This window comes from Rousettus aegyptiacus, unplaced genomic scaffold (genome assembly GCF_014176215.1).
Source record: "Rousettus aegyptiacus isolate mRouAeg1 unplaced genomic scaffold, mRouAeg1.p scaffold_m13_p_7, whole genome shotgun sequence".
NCBI lineage: Eukaryota > Metazoa > Chordata > Mammalia > Chiroptera > Pteropodidae > Rousettus > Rousettus aegyptiacus.
In genome coordinates this window covers 99,073,452-99,093,849 of record NW_023416310.1, presented here as the reverse complement: position 1 = coordinate 99,093,849, position 20,398 = coordinate 99,073,452, and positions in this window count along the sequence as shown.

Below are 20,398 nucleotides of genomic sequence, written 5' to 3'. Positions count from 1 at the left end.
CTTCCTCGAGCCCTTCCCTCAGAGCCCTGGCCACACTGGCCTCTCTCCACTTCTAGAAAGCACCCACACCGCTGAGACTCAGCACCTCTCTGGTTGGCTGATGCCTCTGCATCCTTCACAGCTCCCTCAGCCGCTCTCTCCTCATCACCCACACAGAGGGGCGAATCCTCCGTGGCGCCACACTCCTCTCTCGCATACATTTTCTCCTGTTGTGACTTTACACCAAGCGTGTGCTTACGTGCCTGATGCCAGTTTCCCCCGCTGGACTGTCAACAGCACGTGGGCTGAGACCAGGTCTGCTTTCCCTCACCACTTCATCCCCTGTGGCTAATGCTCAGGTGGCATGCAACAAAAATCCATGGAGTGAAGAAATAATCCGCTGACCTCGGTCAGCATTACCCAAACTTCGTCTTAAGGAAATGTTAACACACACGCGAAAAACAAAGGTTTGAGAAACGCTGTTTATTCTCACCTCACAATACACATTAACACAATATTTTCAAACCCTGAGAAGTTCTGCAAGAAAAGGAACTTGCTAAACTTTAACCCAGTATTTCCCGGTGTACCTGAGTATGAAATCCTTTTCTCATTCCTTTCAGCATCCTGGGGAGAGTAGTGTGCCTTAGAACACGGATTTTGGAAACACTATCCTGGAAAATGTTTCTGTTTTTAAATATTCTATTAAAACAAGCTGGTGAACCCACAATTTTTCAAGAATGCTCTGAGCTATAACAGCCCAGCAGGGTATGAAGGGATCTGCTGTACCCGGGTTCTACTTCCTGCCTGCCCCTTCCTGCCCTTCCTTCCATGGCCTGAGCCATGACAGGTTTGGGAGAACAAGCCAATAGATGTGAACAGAAAGCGCCAAGGCTCACTTCCCTTGGGTTTAAGCTGGAACTAAGAGCCAGGCTGGAACCCAGACAGGCATGAATCAGACTGTCCTTTTCAAGTTCACAATTCCTTCACATCACATGCTGGCCACACAAAATAAGAACAGCAATTGGCATTTATACTTTTCAAATCATGATTACTCTTTTTTGTCTCACGAGGAACCTAGCAGGTAATTCAGATGTAATTTTCATCATTTAAGAGAATAGAGGAAATGAAAGCCATGAGGTTCAAGTGATTCGCTCAGCCCCAAAGTTGTAGAGCGTGAACAAAAGTACAAATCCCATGCCTCTCCAGCTGAGGCTCTTCCCTCTACGTGACAAGGTCACTCTTTCAAACTAAAACTACCCCCAGAATAGACAGCTACTGGCCCAAGCAGGTGTGGGAGCACAGAGGACAACTGCCTTACACGGGGAGGAAACCCCAGTTTGTCCTGGACCGGGAGACCCTGACACATCTATGGGCTGAATCTACATGGTGGGGTTGTTTTGTTAGCTGCCTACATTTTAAAATCAAGAAATTTTACCTTAAAAATCTGGATTCCAGCTTCTTTTGAAAACTCAGGAGGCCTGGTCACCCTGAGTTTGCATCCCTATGGCAACCATCAGCCGACACAGTGGCCACTGTCCTTCCAGACACGCACGTCCCCTCCATTTCATCTCAACCCCCAAACCGCCCCCATCTGTGTCACTCAGTGATTTACCTGCTGGGCTCTGTGAGCACAGGAGTCTGCTGCCCCTGCTTTACAGATGATGGACATTTCTTTCTAAGACCGCCAGACAAGAAAGTGGGAGCAAAGTGGAGTGACAGAGGAATAGTTAAAGAAAGAGGCAAAAAGCGCCAAGAAGGACATCTTCTGAAGTCCAGAATAACAACTGCCACCAAAAAATAAAAGCAAGTTTCTGCAACAAAGAGAAAGTGCAGACATGAATTCCCTTTAACCAGCAGCCAAACATTTTAATATTTATGCCTAGACTTTCCCAGGCAATTTTAATTCACATGTGCACTTTTCCTATAGAAAATAAAGAGGAAGACGGATGTACTGAATGTGAAAAATACTGAAAATGCCATCATTTAAACGGAATTGATTCCCTTTCAAAACACTGTGTCCAGCGAAGCCGTTGCCTAGAGAGGTGTTTTGTCAGTTCCAGGCACCACTCAAAACCCATTGAAAGCTATAAAAAGCACCTACCGACTCTGTGAACTCCAGATTCATTTGCCCCAGGGTTGGGTACTAACGGGGACCCTTTGCAGCGGGAGCAGAGCTGGCAGCGACAGCTGAGGAACTGCTCAAGCCTATGACAGGTGAACTTGTTATACTGTATTTCAAAGCCACACAGTTCAAAAAGAAGGCAATTCCATCCAGGGCCTGCAGCATCCCAAACCCAACTTTGTCAGGCCCTGCTGGTGGCAGGGGGAGAACACTGAGGCAGAAATAACCAAGCACACTTTTTCAAGTCCTTCGGAGTTCAATAGTTCAAGCTGGCTCTTTCTTCCACCAAAATCACCTCATATTGGCTGTGGGCTGTGGAGCTGGCCGGCTGGGCATTGTGCAGGTATGGGGATTAATTTCTCACCGAAGAGAACGCTCAGATCAGCCTACCTTCCAAGTGTATCCTCCCATCTCTGTAACCCTCTCCACTCTCAGTTTCCTCCCAACTGCTGGAGTCCTTGGTCTTTTTAACCCTTGATCTGCTGCCTTGAATTATTACTCATCCTCTTTACATGTGGATCCTTATGACTGGCAGCAAAACAAGCTGGTCCATCAGGGCAGAACAGGGTCTCCTGTTTCTCTTTGTAAATACACATGTGGCAGGTGCTCAGTGGGAACAGACGCCCTTATGCAGAAGGCTTTCTGAACTCAGAGGCTCCAAGTGCAACAAAGAAACAGACAGACCACAGGCCTGGGGACCAGGTGGCTGTGAGGATGGGCATCTCAGTGACCAGTGGCCAGGGTCTTTCCAATCCCTTGGCACTGTCTAAGACCTGGTACCCTGGCACTCCCCAGAGGAGAGGCAGTGCCTAGAAACTACTGAGGCAGAGTTACTATGTGCTTGGTAGGATGGGGACTCAGATTTACAAAAAATGAGACATGTTACACATCCGAGTTTGTGACCAAAAAATTCCCAATGGCCTCAAACCTAGCTGAATGAGCGACAGAGGGAACCAGAAATGAAGTATGGCTTCTCAGCCTCAATGTGAGGGAGGGAGGGACTGAGAACATATGGGAGGAAGTTGTAAAACAGTCTCTAGGAGCAGAGAACGTGAGTGCGTCCCAGGCCCGGGACTAGTGGGATAGGTTTCCTTACAGAACCATAGGGGCTATTTGGATGCAATTTCCCCATTGGTCTCAGCAGGTACCTGGACCCTTATTGTCAGTCCCCCAGAACAAACCACTAACAACCTCCCAGAAGTCCCCAAGGAAGCAGGGCACATTCGAGAGCGTTCTGGCCCCAGAGCCCAAGGGAACACACTAGGCTACAAATCCAAACTGTGTCAGATTGCAAGTGACTGTCCCCTAAAAGCTCCAGGACATGAAGCAAGGTTCTTAAAGCCCCTTACCCAGCAAGAAACGTGCCTGGCAACATGGTTGAAAGAAGAATGAAGGAATGAGTCAATCTATCAGTGAGGCCCACTGCAATCTTTCATTTACGCAGTAGCTACATCCCACTTGCCCTGCAAGTGCTCTAGCCCAAGAAACACAGCAGGGAGCTAGGCAGACACAGACAGACCCAGTCTCTGCCTTCCCGGAGCTTGCCCTCTAGTGGGGAGAGAAGACCACCAAACCTGACCGTGAATCATGTCAGGGAGGGATCAGCATAACTAAAGAGAAATAAAACAATAGGGGAGAATTAGAAAGTGTTTGAAGAAAACAAAAAAATCTCTCTAGACAGTGGCCTGCAGGGAGGGTGACATTTGAGCAGAGATGTTTGTGAAAATCTCGGGGAGAATAGTCCGAGCAGAGAAAACAGCAGGCACAAAAGTCCTGTGGCTGGCATCAGTTTGACCGGGAAGAGCAGGAAGGTCAGCATAGCTGAGGTGGAGGAAGGGGGCGTGGCGGGGGCGGGGGCGGGGCACACCGCATTGCCATTCGTTATCCACATGTGTGCTCAGAAGCAGAACCGCCTGTTACTCATCTTTCTACTCACCACCCCCGCTCCATGCCCAACCTCAGAGAGAAAGGTGGGGGAAGGCTCCCTTTGGCTGCTCCCACCCCCACCCTGAGCCCCCAGCATTGCTAAGACCTGCACAAACCCTACCCAAAAGGGGAAGCCCACGGTGCACATACCCTTCAATAAAATGAAGTGTTTTCCAACCCAGAACTTTCTGAACATCCCCTTCGGGCCCAACATTTATGTTTGATACCAACTCAAAAGAAATTTTCTCTCAAAGCATCAGTTACATCTGTTCTTCTATTTTTGCATCTATGGGAGCAGGAAGCCGAAACGGCGCCTTAGTTTAAAGACGATTCCGGAGGCTTCTCTCTCCCCTGCTTGAATCATTAAAATGATACTGAGCTTCCCAGATGAAAACATTAGGCGGGGAAAGAAATGAGAGGAAAACAGTATTGGGGTCCTGAATTGGGCCTTGGCGAATAGGCCTGAGAGGACAGTCTGTGCCCTGGCTAGAGACCCAAGGACCTGCCCCAGAAGGAACAAGCAAGAGAAACGGCTCATCAATGTGGCCCTAGTGTCCTCCTCAAATCCCAGCCCCTCTGCTCCTTCCCTAGGCTGCTGACCCCTTCTCACACGGGCCATTGGCACAGCAACAGCCTAACTCCCTGCAGCCCACGTTGCAGGTGAGGCAGTCACTCTGAAGGGTCACTCTGAGGCACAGCCGTGACCTTGCTGCTCTCTGATGAAAATCCTTCACAGGCCCCCACTGCCCTAGGGACAGAGCTCAAGCAACTCTCATACTCCTGTCCGGCCTCTCTCTTGCTACTCACTCCTTACAGCCATTCCCCTGAACCACCCCTTCTCAGAAAACTGTGACTGTGCTCACGGCAAGAAGTACATGTTCAGGAGACCTAGCGCACACACCCATATACACTTGTGAAACATGCTTCAAGAAACACCATCTTTACTGTCTACCATGAACCCTGATGTTTTTAATCCCATTTCATTCTATTTGCTTTTAAAGCTGGTCGTGACACAATAAATTGGTTTCATGACCCACTAACAAATCATGAACTACGGTTTGTAAAAAAAAAAAAAAAAATACACTAAACCGATCTCTGCAGTCCACGTGAATCATCTTTTCCTCTTGTCCTAAGGTTTCATGCAGGCAGCTCTTTCTGGTGGAATTTCCTTTCTAGTCCCTATTCTGCCCTTTCTTTTTTTAATTCAGTTGTTTTTAACCTTGGTTGCACATTCATTCACTCGGCTACCGAACCTCCATGCTCAAAGGCCCCCACGTCAGCCTCTTCCTATCCTGTGCCCTGTACCTGTCTGTCTCAGGCCTGGGGCTCCCTTCCCTGGGCTGAGTTGATTGGGGTCCCTACTTTGGCATTCCAAATGCCTAACTGGGAATAATTACAACTCTTAATTATACTTCAATCATTACATACCAACACCACAGCTGCTTTTAAGTTTTATTTTTCATTAAAGCAATGTTTTCAAGGGCTTCTTTTAAAAAGGAGAGGAAAAAAGTACTGAATAACTATTTATAATTTAAAAGTAAATAAAAACAAATTATGTGCATGTTTGTCAAACAAAACACTCCTTCCAATCCAGTTGGTTATTCACCTAAAAATCTCTTTGAGTCACCTGGCGCTTCAGGCTCATGCACCAAGTTCAGTGATCCTGAATCTAAGATTCCAGGATTAGTCTCCCAAAACCATAGACCTAAAGCTATTTGGGGTCCATAGAGCCAAAAACTATGGAGTTTTCAGGACAGGACAGCAATAAAACTCAGGCCAGAAGAATGGGTACTCCAAAGCAGAAGACCCCTGTAGGCAATAATAATTCCTTGCATGAATACAGCACTTCCCATCTTAGTGTGTACATTATGATGTATTTCTGCACAGCTCCAAGCCTCATTTTCTTTCATGGTTCTTAACCTGTTCAAGGTATAGCTATGAAAACTCTCTACCATATAAATGAATATACAGCAAACATGCACAAGATTTTGCATACAATTTAAAGAGGTTTACAAATTCAATAAGGCCATTCATGAATTCCTTAAGATTTATGATTTGCAAGGTTTCCATTTCCATTTATTTGTTTCTAGTGAATGACTAAAACATGAAGGCACTTGCAAATTATATGCACTATGAAATTTTTAGGCATGATTATAATTCATTCTATAAACACTGACTGAGTGCCTACTATGTTTCAGGCACTGGGCTAGTTGCCAGAAGAAAGCAAGGATGTGGTGATTAATCAAAAAGGGTTCTTAAAGGAACTCACTGCGCAGTGGGAGAAGCAAAAGAAGGATGTGTGTAATACTGAGGAAGAAAGAAGAGGAAGCACTGGAAGAATTCTGGTCCTGGTGATGCTGCTAGGCTTGGCCTTGCCACCCTATGAAAGCTACGGGTAGGGTGGGAGGGTCGGGGAGTGCCTCCACACAGACATGCAACAATGGCATTGATATCAAGATCTGAGCCCCACACTAGGAGTGCCAAGGCCCTTGAGCTGGACCCAGTGGCCAGAGAATACAACCGCTTCATCCATTAATTACCAGGGATGTATTGAGTATCTTGTAGGCACCTGTTGCACACAGGAATGGAAGTACATGACAGAGACATCGCTATAAGAAAGGCAAAAGCTAAGGGGCAGGGATCTAGTTAAGACCACTGACAGTTTGTTGGGATGACTGTCCTATGTAACATATCAACCCCCTAATTCAAAGCTCAGTTTCTGGTTTTTCCAACCTGTTATTTTACAAGTAAACATATGTTTGACTACCATCTACTTTCATTTAAAAAAAAAAAAAAGCCATTTCAACATTATTTAAGAATAAAATTGAGGACAGTCTCAGAATAGATGACATTCCTTACCAAGAAAAAAGATAGAACTTCACGGCAGGTGTGAAACCACAATACACATACTTATACAGTTTACATTTTTTGTTTTTCTAATTTTTCTGACAAACAGTGAAATCTCATCACAGCTCAGTGCTAGTTCACGGAAGGGCATTCTGAAAACACAAGAGGGATTGAAAAAGAAAGCATAAGCAAAATATGTAAGGAGCAATTGGCCCTTATGTATTATTGGCTCAAGACAGAAGGAAGGTTTCCCTGTAGAGGAACTATCTGGGCCTCGTGTCTGAACTCTTGTATCTGCCAACAGTCCTTAATGTGTATGTCTGTGAGTTTTGTACTTTATACGTTGTTGTCTCTAGACTGCCCTTGTACTCCCTGCGAAACTTTCCTAACTGATGGACAAACACTGCAAGCTGTGACTGGGTGGCCTTGTTCTCCAAACAACTGTTTGATTTTGTTAACTTTACTACCTTTGTGTGCAGTTCCTTATTTTTACGAATACTTGTATATTAGATTTTGGGGTTGGAAGGAACAAAGGCCTATTACTAAAGAAAATAAAAAGCATACAAACTTTGCAATATTTAGAGAAAGGTGAGAATTATCTGGTGAGCCAGAAGCAGTACATCTTTAGTCCCAATGGTATTCACTGAACTTAAACCAATCAACTATATGTTCAATTTTGAAAAAGAACAAAAACATAAAAGAGACTTTCAGTTCAATATGACCAATTATCCACAAGCATTTATCCTTTCTCCACCTGCAAGCTGAACTAAATTAATAACAAAATAATTTTTTATGTATAACTACCCAAGAAAAAAGATGAGAAAGAGATATCAGTGAATGAAAACTTTCTACAAATTTTGGGAAAACAGAACGTGGATAGAGAATTGGTAACTTGTAACTTGCACAGCGGGGAGGTGGGGGAGGGGGGAAGCTGCCATGAATATTCGCATGAAATGGAAATATTTATGATATATAAACTAATCCCTTCCTCCTTTGTCCCAACACAGAAACCTGGTAAGGCTCAGGATTTAAGGTTCTAGGTGCCATGAAAGGCAGAGGTGGGGAGCATGAGGCACAAAGCTGAACAGGAGGACTTACTGAATGTCACAGTACAAAAGTATTGAGCCCCAAGATTCCCTCCACAACCCCAAATAGCCAGTTGACTTACTCCATATACCCCTTCCCCAAAGGTTTATTCTCTGGGGAAATTAACCCAGACAGGCTCTGAACTTAAGAACATCAGGCATATTACAGATAAAGGTCTCTAGTCACCGTTCCCCCACCCCATTCCCAGAAAGCTAGAAACAAGGCATTCTCCACCCAGTCTAGAGACTAGAAGATTCATGTCCAGAGAAAAGATGGCCAGATTATTATATTTGCATGTTACTACAGCAAAGCCTACTAATCGAACAGTCTCTCTCACTCTCCCTGCTCCTCACTGTCTCCATACTCACACACCAAAAAGCTTCTCAGAACCCCACTGTTAAATATTAACATCCAACCAAAGCTCACTTAACATTTGAGGAATTCCTTTGATAGAAAAGGCAACACAAAACTAGCATAAAAAAGGAAAGTACCTGGAAAACTGAGCTAATAAGGAAAAAGAACTGTGAGAATTTTAATTAAAAAAATAAGATGATGTGTCCAAGAAACAAAATAGGATTCTATCATTTTTAATGAAACAGAGTTCAAAAAAGAACTTTAAAATTAAAATTAAGGTAGCCCAAGTGAAAATTTCAATAGAAAGCTTGGAAAACAAAGACAAATGAAAATTTCAATAGAAAGCTTGGAAAACAAAGATAAAGAATTTACCCCTAAAAGTAGATTCACCTACTTTCCTCTTTTCTGGGAAGAGAGGTCAAAGAAAGAGAGAGACTTGAATATGACATCCAGAAGATAATAAAGAAATATTTTCAAATGAGTTTTTAACCTGAGATTATATAGCCAGCTAAACTACCATTCCTGTGAGAGTGAATAAATCCATTTTCAAATTTGAAAGAACTCAAAACTTACGTAGTGAATCTGAAGCATAAAAGCTATATCCCTGGGCAATGCGATTATGCCACAGGTTCAGAGAATAATCAGTACAAATCAGAAGCAGGAAGATGTAAGTTTCCAGGAAGGAAGACTCTAGAAGGAATGAAACAACAGAGCTGATAGAATGTCTACGTATGAGTAGAAAAAAAAAAATGTGACAGAAGTATAAAGATCACCAATGAAAAAGAAATTAAGATTATATAAAAAAGAAAACTCTATAAGTGAAAAAGGAAAAAAGACATCCACTCTAGGATAAACAAAATTTAAATTCCCAAAGAAGAAAACAATCATAGTACTGTACTTACCTTATCAATAAACTACATTTATAAAATCATAACATAACCATAGACTTCAATCAAAATACATTATGTAATTTTACTGAAAAAATGGGGATTGGCAGTGAGATGGAGTTTAAGGCAGGGAATGGAAGGTAGGTATAGGGTATGTGTAAGCACCCTAAATCTACCTGTACTCTACTAAGATTTCAATAATGTCCGAAATGGGTAAATCAAGAAATGGCAGTATTAACATATTATTTATTAATATGAAAGCAAATTCCCAAGTAAATATGAGAGGAGTTGAAAATAGTTGACTCTGGGGGACAAATTGAAAAGAGATGAAGAGTAAGATGTTTGACTACTACTTTTCATTATAAGCATTTAAGGACTGAGCATATATTACTTTGATAAAAGTAAATTTTATTTTTTAAAATAACACACGTGAAACATTATATATTATTTAAGATTATGTTTAAATTGTAAGTTTTAAGAATTTCATTGCATTTTCAGGTCTCTGAGAACAGAGACACTCTTATAACACATGTCTATTTTGTAGCTTCTACCTATTTGATTTCGATTTTCACCTATACTTTCAGGCATGTGTTATGAACAAAAGCTGAAATGTGACTGTTAACGTTTTTCCACCACTCGGTAGCTAATAGCTCTCTAGGCCTCTGCAATTCTGAGTCTAGGGTAGCACTAATAGTTTCATGATTGGCCCAGCCTATTTGGCCCACAGGTTAATGAACCCATTCATTGTTGCCTATGATAACAACGAGCTGAGCCATGATTTTCAATAGCTGGATCCCTGAGCAGTCAGCCAGGCCAACACTCCCGTCTGTTTAGGAATCCACCTGGCCCTCCGCATGAGCCAGGAAGCTTCTCCTGCCAGCTCGCTCCCCTGGCTCAACAGTGAGTACCAAGTCCTCTCCCAATTCAATCTCACTGAGAAGATGATAAAAGTGGCTTTTTTTCAAGGTAATAATCTCATAATTGTGACAATTAATAATCTCCCCATAGTGAATGTCACATCTTCCCAAGAAGCCAGCAGCAATTAGACCCCTGAAATCTGTGAGTTCCCCAGGGTATGAGGGCCTGAATATTCGTAACACCAAAACCCTCCTTTCTCAGGGCTGCCAGAGGCTCTCCTTCCATCTCGGTTTTGATGCCAACCTGTGTGATACAAGCCTGCCATTGAGTAGACTATCAATGGGCCAGGCTTGACTTGGACAGTCTCGGCCCAAATTCAATCACATCCTAATCAGGTTTAATTGAGATTAATAACCTTTCACAACAAGTAGCTCTAGGTATTTCATCAAAAAACATCCTGCTAAGAAAACTGCTCTGCCGGCCTCCGATCTGACCGAACTATTTCCTCCCTCCTTCCTGGCTACCTTAGCTGCCAGCCCATCAGACCGCTCCCCACACCACCACCCCACCCCCAGCCCCACATGGACAAAAGGAAATATTAAGGGCACTTTCAGGACTCGAAGAGGATGGGACACAAAAAAACAGAATTATCTCAAGTCAAAAATGTCAAAGCCTTAGCATGTGTCTCTTTGCCCTACTCTGATGGCTCCTATAGGGTAGATACAGGACAATTCTACAAGCACCGTGGCCATCATTCTGCACTGTGGCTAAATGCTCTCAGCTCTGTCCACCTTGGCCGCCACACTGGACTAAAAGTCAACATCAGCCATTCATTTCCTTAAAAGATATTGAAGCACCTACTGTGTGCCATGCACTGTACTGGGCTCTAAAATTTACTGGAGAACAAGACGGTCATTGTGTTTGCCCTCAGGAGTTTAGTGTCTAGACAGAGAGACCAACTAAGCTAATAATCTCACATGTAGGCATGGCCCAACAAATTTTAATAACGGCTTGAAGTGAGAGTGTGGAGTAGATGATGGAGTGGAGAAAGGAAGCCTCGTTTAGATTAGAGGTCAGATCAGAGCTCCCTAGGGCCAACCAAAGGATGAATGAGAATTAGCTAGACATGGAGGGAAAGAACATCCCAGTGCCCCTGGGGTGGGACGATGACAAGTGGCGAGTGCAGCTGACACAGGGCCAGCAAAGGGGACAGCAGAGCAAGAAGAGGCCACAGAAATCCAGAGAGGCTCAATCATGCTAGACTAAGTAGGCCGTGGAAAGGGGACTGGATTTTATCCTAAGCATAATGGAAAGTTATTTACTAATGCAGGACTGCTCTTTCTATGGTTTTGGGAAGATACCTTGGGGAAAGAAGTCTTATAGCATAGTCCCTGCTTTTCCCTTCTGGGAAACACTTTCCTAGAATAAAGTAAAGTCATTAATTCCTCCAACAAGTATATACCAAGGCAATAAGACTAACTCTCCCATACCACGAGAGAAGTCAGTCACATGTGGTCAATGGTAAAGCTTGGCCTAAGGAGCTGCTGGGTGCTTTGCTCTGCATGGGCACATGCCGGCCGCAGGAGAAAACACAAGATTCTGACCTCGAGAGGCTGGATAGAAAAGACAGGTTGACCTGGGGTTCCCCAAACAGGAAAAAGGCCCTATCAGATGCCTGTGCTAATAGGGTTCTTTTAACGTAGGACTTCAGAAGGAAACGAAACAAGTTGAAAGGAACTGAATTTTCCTTTGAAATGAGAATTCTGAAGATGTACCAGCTATACTTTTCACATGGACACACACATATTTCAATCTCAGCTGAAGGGATTCTCTGCTAAGGGTTGGTCCAGACAGTGCTGTAACAGTTAAGAGGAAGAGGGATGGATCTCTGCTTTCTCAGATGGAAAAGCCAGAAAATCCCCCGTCTAGCTTACCTCGCCCACATTAACTCACACTCTGCACATGGGCTATTCACAGAATCACTGTATAGAGAATCATAGCTGAATGCTTCAAAAACTTTCAACACCGAAGATGCTTTTTGATGGGCCATAGAAAGTAACAGCTTTGGTCCCAAGAGTCTGCATTGGCATCAACAGGCTTACTGAGCCTTTAAGGAAACCCAAACTTAAGAACAGCCTTTCAAAAAAATTGGAAATGGATGCCTGTCTTATTCATTGAGGCATGAATACTGTGCCTATTACCTAAACTGCCAGGTATGAAAGGAGAGAACGTGAGATGACGGTCACAGAGAAAGCTGCAATTGTCGTTGACTCCAGCTCACCATCTCGACAGCTTTTCAATTGTCTGCTTTTTCCAAACCTACTGAAACTCAAGTGCTAAGCTGGATTCCTGCCTTTTGTCAGAGTTTTCTTTCCTAAGCCTCCTGGGGAAGCCAGAGGCCCCAAACTCTTGTCCTATCTCACTCCTCTTGTCTGAGGATACTGGATGGGGAGGCCCAAGCCTTACCAAAATTTCCTTTGGAAAGTCGGGTCCCAGGAGACTCTCTTTGCCGAGCAGGTAACGAAGTGTGAACAAGGGGCCTTTGGTTGAAGGGAAGCAAGAAGGCTTGCCTATAAGAAGGCTTGTTATTCCAGAGTTCTCAGAAGCCTACAAATATAAATGCCAACAAAGAAATCCATGCTACAAGCTCAATTTGTCCCCTTCTCACCATTGCCTTTGCCTGAATTTAGGGACTTGCCACTAGTCTTCTGGATGATTGCAGCAATCTCCCTGCCCCCAGCCTTGCCTGTCCAATCCAGCTCCCAGATCTCACACTTCTATCGAGGACTTTCCTCAAACCCATTTGTGACTCTGATATTACCACATTGAACACACTTTGACAAACATCCACTGCCTATTAGAGAAAGTCCAACCAAAGTCCCTGCAGTAACAAACATGGCCTTTCGCAACCCACCTCCTGCGACCTCTACTATTTCATATTCTCCCTACTCTTCTCTTTCTCCACAATGCACTTCCTTCACACACAACAAAAATGCACAACCAGTGACAACTAGATCATGCCACAGGGTTTGGATGCCTGTTCCTTTTCATATTCTCTTCTCTCTGCCTGGGATACTTTCTCCCTCTGCCTTATGCATTCATAAAACTTCTCTTAAAACACTCACTTAAATGTTACTTCCTCTGAAGCTTTCTCTTATCTTCTCTGATAACCTATCTCCTCCTCCATTGCCCAGTAGGACCTGTAACGCTAAATGGCAAGTGTTAATTTACAGATTCATCTTCCCAAGTAGACTGAGTTCTTTAGAAAACAGATTAAAATTTCATCCTTCTCCAGTACCTTACCCAGCACCTAGAATGAAAGGATTTTTGCATTGTCCATAATTAGGTAAAACCATTGCCATTCTACAGTTGAGAATACTGAAGCCTAAAGAGGTAAGAGCCACAGTGCCAGTTATCAGTAGACTTGGATACAGAAATCAGTTTATCTGACTCCTAATCTAGACTATTTTCCACCAGCATTTCCTTCCCACATGGGGTTGGGCCTGCCTTTCTCTGCAGAAGATGATGTCTTCAACATAAGTCTGATTCAGCCAGTGTTACATGAGGTCTCTGAGGTCTGGGTATCAAGGTCAAAACACAGCTCACCTCCAAGGCACAGCCACATAACCTCATTGCCTTTATTCCCATTTCCAGGGAGCTTACTAGACTCCGTGGCTGTAGTTCAGCTCCAGAATTTAAACCCATCCAAGCTCCTGAAGGTCCATGGAAAACCTCACTCAAAACACTGTCAATGAGTAGAAAGGTAGCCTAGTTGAGTGGCCTTGGACAAAGGGTCAAGGGAGTGACATGGCTCAGGGGCTAGGAATGCCTATATTCTCCACATTGTCTTAACCTCCCAGAGTCATAAGTACGGAGAAGGCCATCGGGAGGGTGCCTCTAATTACCTGCAGGTGTCCCAATTAAGCAGCACTGCCTCCCCAATTAGCAGTCCCTTCCACTGGAAATCATTAGGCTTAATTCCATTTCCCAGGAAACATCTTAATCAAGCAAGCTCTGTCCCCAAATCCTAAGGCAGCCAGACTCCTGCTGACGTCAGCCCAGCTCTGTCTGGCTTAGATGATGATGCTAAATTGAGCTGTGGGTCAATTTTCCAATTAAACACATCCCTTTAATTACACTGTTTTCTAATGTTTAGCCAGATCAAGAGTCTGTGTTTCTTAAATTACTTACTAAAGGTAGAGTATATTCAAAGAAGGGCTCGCCTATAGGAGATAATAGAAAAGGAGGTAAATTTGTAAGCATAGTCCAAAAAAGTATCTGTTATAAAAAATAAATCTGAAACACCACAGGATGAGAGCTACAAAGCACAGCCTGTTTCCAAGACATAAGAAAGCTACAGGTGCCTTCATTGTCAAAGCCAGAGGAGCCCCCATGTCTCTCCCTTCTTTTCTGTACTATTTCCCAAAATTATTAAATTGAGGGAAAGAATATTAGGAGAGAAGAGACCTTTCCAGATGCAGATCCCCACAGATGGCTTTTCAAGTTCTTTGTCTTTGAATCCAAACATTTTAGTCAAAAGGTGAGGGCGAAGGACCAGAGGAAGGACTGGAGTTGTCCCCACCTGGGGACAATTACACATCAGCCTTAAAGCCAATTACTGACCACCAGATTTATAATTTTTTGAAGATCTTCCCGACAAAGGGTTCCTTGCCATCCAAAGGTTCATTTACCCTCTTCACACCGGCCTGAAACCCTCACACAGCCATGTTACCAAAGCGGTCTTCCTCCCCAGCCCCAGCACGCATCCTCCTCGCGCTCCCCTGGTTTATCGCTTTCTCCCTTTCGCTTCACTCTCAGCAGACTTAAACCTCCAGGGAAGGGGGGGAGGAAAAGTACAAGACAGAATTGGTTCAATCACAATTTAGAGTCCCTGGAAACGTAACAACAAAGACCCTATAAACACATCTTAATATTCACTCTGAAATAGACTATGAGGTTCAAATCAAATTCTGTTTCCTTTAACTTTTTCCATATCCATGTTAATCACATTCCTATGAAATTGAAGAGGGAGAAGTGCCCCTCTCCTTGATACTAAATTTAATATGGAGATGATTAGAAGTGCATTTGTCATCGTTGCCCGGAGAGCTTAATGCATTAGCCCTCCGGAAATTAGATCAACACCTCACCGTTCCAGCTCCTCCCATGTCCTCACCATAGCACTGGCCTCTGCAATAATCATTCTCTACTGATTTTTTCTCAAATTATTTCTTAAATTTTGTAATCAGCTAACCTTCATTTATTACTATTCACCATGTAGGGACAAACTCCTAAACCCCAGAAGATGCTGATTCTGTCCCCTAATAGGTTGTTTATACACATATGTACATATGAATATGTAAGAAATTTGTCTTGAGTAATTGTTTTCTATTAACTTTTACCATTTCTTTCCTCTCTTCTCCAAAGACAAAACTTTTTCCATCTGATAAAGCATCTGGCCTGTTAGATGAGCTTCCCTTTTTCCTTCACAGAAATCATGATTTAAAATGTTACTGCTCCCATAGTGGTCTCAAGACATTTTCCAGGTGCAAGCCAGAATTTGTCACTGGGTTCAGTTTCAAAGCCTTCTGGTTGGGGAAAATGGGACTTTTCAAATTTCCCTTAACAAAGTTTCAAGTCACCCGAGACTTCAGATCTCCTGTGCTCTGTGCCTCACAACCCCTGCTGCTTGGCCATCTGTGCCAACTGCAGGGAGTAAGTCAGGCAAAACCCATGATAATAGGAGAGGTCATCTTAATACTGTTACTAATAATATTCAACATGTAAGTCCTCACTGTGTTCCAGAAACAACCAAAAAGTGTTCTTCCTGTATTATCTTGCTCATCTGATGTTACGGTTACCCAGCTTTTGCAGAAGAGGGAAACTGACGTTAAAAAAAGTCAAGTAATTTCCTTAAGAGCACACAGCTCATTAGTGACTATGCCCAGCATTCAAACCCAGTTTGTTCTATTGCCAAGTTGTCTGAAACCTCAGAGTAGACAAGGGAGGAAATTAACACTGAGCTGGGGTTAGCATCTACTACCTGATATTCTAAACCTTGACTCCTGCTCTGCTTCCATGAGCACGTTAATTCATTATACGAGATCTGATCCTGGACTCAGGTTCTGACTTCCGGTGAAATACTTTCCCTCTGAGTCTTAGTTTTCTCAACTATACAAGGAAAATTTTGGACTGAGTGACACCACGGGAAACTTCTAGTTCTTATACTCAAGGATTCTAAGTAGATGTGATATCGACAGTACTATAGACAGACATTAAAAGTTGAAGAAGCACTGGAGGTGACTTAATCTAGGTATAGCAAATGCACAGCATATAAGCTGCCTCTTCCCTATGCTGTGCCCATGGCAGACATCATTAATGGATCACAATCCTCTTGTTTGCTCAGCCTAGTTGAAGCTTTAGAATCCTTCTCAATTCTATGTTGAGGACGCAATTGAATGAGACAACCGTACCCTGGATGAACCTATATACACCATCCCTGGAGTTAACCAACCTTCCCAATTTACAAATGAGGAAACTGAGACCCAGAGAGAGTAAGCGATTCAATAAACATCTGTTGAGCAATCAATATGTGCCAGGTCTTGTGTTAGATCCCAAAGATAAAAAGATGAACAAGACATATTCTTGTGCTCTAATGACTTTCGGTTTAGTGAGAGAGGTAGGCTGTTAAACAAGCAATTACAATACTGTGTAATGAGTACTAGTTGGCCAAATGGGAAGCCACCTAACCTAGACCAACGATTCATGGAAGGCCTCTTGCAGGAAGTAGCACTTAAGTTAAAACTTGAAGAGAGACAGAAACGTGTCAAATGAAGAAGGGGTAAAAAGGCCATTCTACACAGAAGGAGGAACCCAATAGTGCAAGAGAACTCAAACTACTTAAGGAGTTATAAGTTGCTAAGGATTTGATGGCTGGAGCCAAGGTGCATAAAATGCAATGAATTCGAGAATGGTGAGCAGAGGAGGCCAGCAGGGGCCAGAACATGAAGGGCCACACATGCCATGCTACAGAAACCATTCTTCACCCTGGTGGTAGTTTGAAGACATGGCTGCACTCCTCCCATTGAGAGATAGGATCTTTGTCCCCTCACCTTGAAACCTGTAACTTCTTTAATCAATATAGTGGAAATAAGGCTAAGCCATGAAACACCATATGGCTTCTACCTTATTCATTAGAACTCTCACTCTTGGAGGCATGAGCCACCATGTAAGAAGACCAACTACCCTAAGACCACCGTGCTGGAGGGGCCACGAGTAGGTGTGCCGAATGACAGTCCCAGCTAAAACCAGCCTTCTGGCTCGCCCCACAAAAATGTCATATATATGAGTTAGGTGATCTTCAGAGCAGCTTATTACCAGCTGAATACCACAACTGACCCCTATTGATGCCCCATGGAATAGAAGAGTCACCCAGCTGAGCCCTGCCTGAATTCCTGACCTATAATTTATGAGATATAAAATGAGGGTTGTTTTAAGCCGCTAAGTTTTGGAGTAGTGTTTTTATGAACCAATAGATAGCCATGACAGCAAAGAAGCATGGAAGATTTTTAGAGAGGAAACTGACACAATAAGATTTGCTCTGGAAGGAGCACTTGGGCTACCACACTTGTACAGGTAAGTGAGGACCAAGACAGTGGCAGTGAGATGAAAAGAAATGCTCAGCTGATTTGAGATATATGTAGAAGGTAGAGTTAACAGAATTCATGGACTGACTGGAAAGAGGAGAGTTAAAAAAGATTCCCAGTTTTCTGCCTTGGGTAACTTGGTGAATAGTAATACCATGTGCTGAGACAGGGAAGTTTGGAAGAGAAGCATGTATGGGTAGCATGGGGAGAGGAGAGAGTCCATGTCAGATGTGTTAGATGAGATAATGCAAGATGGGTGAACAGTAGCTAGAGAACTCAGGAGATTCATCCGAGTGAAGATCTGAATTTGAGAGCCATCCGCTAAGAGGCAGTGATAGAAGCCCTGAGAGAGATGCAAGGACCAGAGAGCTCACTGTGAGGAATGAGAAGGAGATGAAGGGCGGAACGACAGTGAATAACAGAGACTGATCAGGGACAGAGCACAGCGTAGCCACCTGAAGCTGCCCCTCCCGAATGCTCCCAAAAAAGTCGCTCATCACCTCCCTTCTCCTGTCTCTTGTCTTCTAGGAACCCTGGTGCTTTAAATATGACTCACACACTGAAGCAGAGGAAACACAGGAGTAGACTCTTCCTCTGCAGTTCATCAGAACTGCACATGCCACCCTATGCCAAAGTCTTTAATTTTTTAAATGCTCTTCTTTATCCTCCCTCTCCTCTCCCTCCAGCCTGACTGTACCCTTTTACATGCTCTTCATTTCTTTCCCATTTCATTTTCTTTCATCTGCAACCTGCTATTAAGGTTGTTTCCCCTACAGCTTTCTTGACACGAAAACAGCTTAATCTGTTCTCCTAATTAGCTGTGATACATACACAGAGTCCAAGATCTCCTGCACAATAGCATTCTCTCTAGTCATCTCCTACAGCTTCCCACAGCTTCCTACTTCCCTCTTTCCTCTCTTCTATTTCCATGGCTCCTGCAGCCAGATCTGCCTCTCAAAGAATCACCGGCCTGCCCAATGACTACAGCAGCCATCTTTAGAGTTATTCCATGGAGTAACGGCTTGTCTCCATAAAGACCCTGTTAGAAGCACCACGAGCATTAAACAGTATTAATGGTATGTCAGATAAGCTTTCTCTGAAAATTAACAAATTCCAATGGAGTAAGGAAATCATTCACAGGTAAACTCAATTAAGACACTGAAAGGAGGAACCTAACTCAAGTCCAAATAAAGGAAAATGTAAAGATGGAACTGGAGAGGGGATAGCCAGGTGTGGGGTGTGGAGTGAGGTAGGGCCAGCAGCTGAGAATTAAGACAGAGTTCCCCTGTTGTGGGGTACCTATGTCATGTGGAGGCAGTGTGGAAGCCTCACAGAATCTATGGGCCTTGACTCTTCCCAACTGCCTTTTAGACACACACACACACACACACTCTCTCTCTCTCTCTCTCTCTCTCTCTCTCTCTCTCTCTCTCTCTCTCTCTCTCTCCACTCACTTATTCCAGAAAAAATCAAGTTACCAATAAAATTAAGGAGCTTGAGCTAGCCAAACTCACACTCAGATTCCTTAGAAATCATGACTGGCTGGTCAAAGCCCCAGCATAAGAGATCAGAATAATAATCTGAAACAGAGACCAAAATATCATGCCTCTCTTCACACACCTCCACTTTGTTGAACTCGTTGACAACTGACTTAATAGACTACAAAATTCATTTTAACCTCATAACAATCCTGAGCATCTTTCTTGCTTTAAAACAGCTTAGAGGCAACTAACTCTTTGAAGGTTGGACAATGTTGTAGCTTTCCTAATATTCCCAGAGGTCCCTCCAGCCTCAGCCAAGACTCCCACAAGGTGGATGTTAGCATAGGATGATACATGTAGAGGGCTTTGCCAGGTCTAAGACATGGTAGGCCCCCTCATGAATGGTTTCTCGAACTCGAAATGCCACAACTCTTTCCACAGTTCTACACAATGTGCCAAAAACTAAGGGTTCTCACAGCACTGCCCATGATGTAATCTAGGGGTGTCACTGCACTATCCCTTGACATAATAATCCGATGATGTCAGAACACTGCCCATGATGTAATCCAGAACTGTGCCAGTGTTTATTCTGAAAACACCTTGTTCCTTAATCCCAAGAGCAATCTTTGTGGTCTGAATTCCCATCCCTAGCTGCCCATAAAAAGTACCACCAGCCCCCAAAATGAAGAATCCCATTTTTATCTGACCTGCAAACAATGTCTGTAAGCCCTCAGAGAAACCTGCAACCACTGTGGTCTGCATTTCTTTTTCTGAAGCTCACATCCTCCTATCTAGCTTCCTAATGATTCTCTATAGAATTACAGGAAACTCAATCATGCTTCATTACACACCTCCTGGCTCCTTCTCTACAGGAGCTTGTGCTTTTCCAAACGCCCTCCCCAAATACATATGGCTTCTTTCAATAAAGCTTATGAAACCTGGACTCCCAAATTATTGTAGAAAATATATTTTCTAGGAAAGATTACATTTATTCTAAGAAGCAATACTTTCTTAATCTGCTTTGTCCTGTGAACTCCTAATGACTTTCTTAATTGAGTTTCAGAAATATTGTATATTAAATGGTAACTAACACAGAGCAGTGTCTAGGTCTGCACTGTCCTTCTGCCTCTTTCCTGTCAAAGTTGTTGGATAAACACACACCTGCAGCTTCTGAAACATCCCAAGCCTCATTTCTGAAAGTAGAAAAGTAGAGAA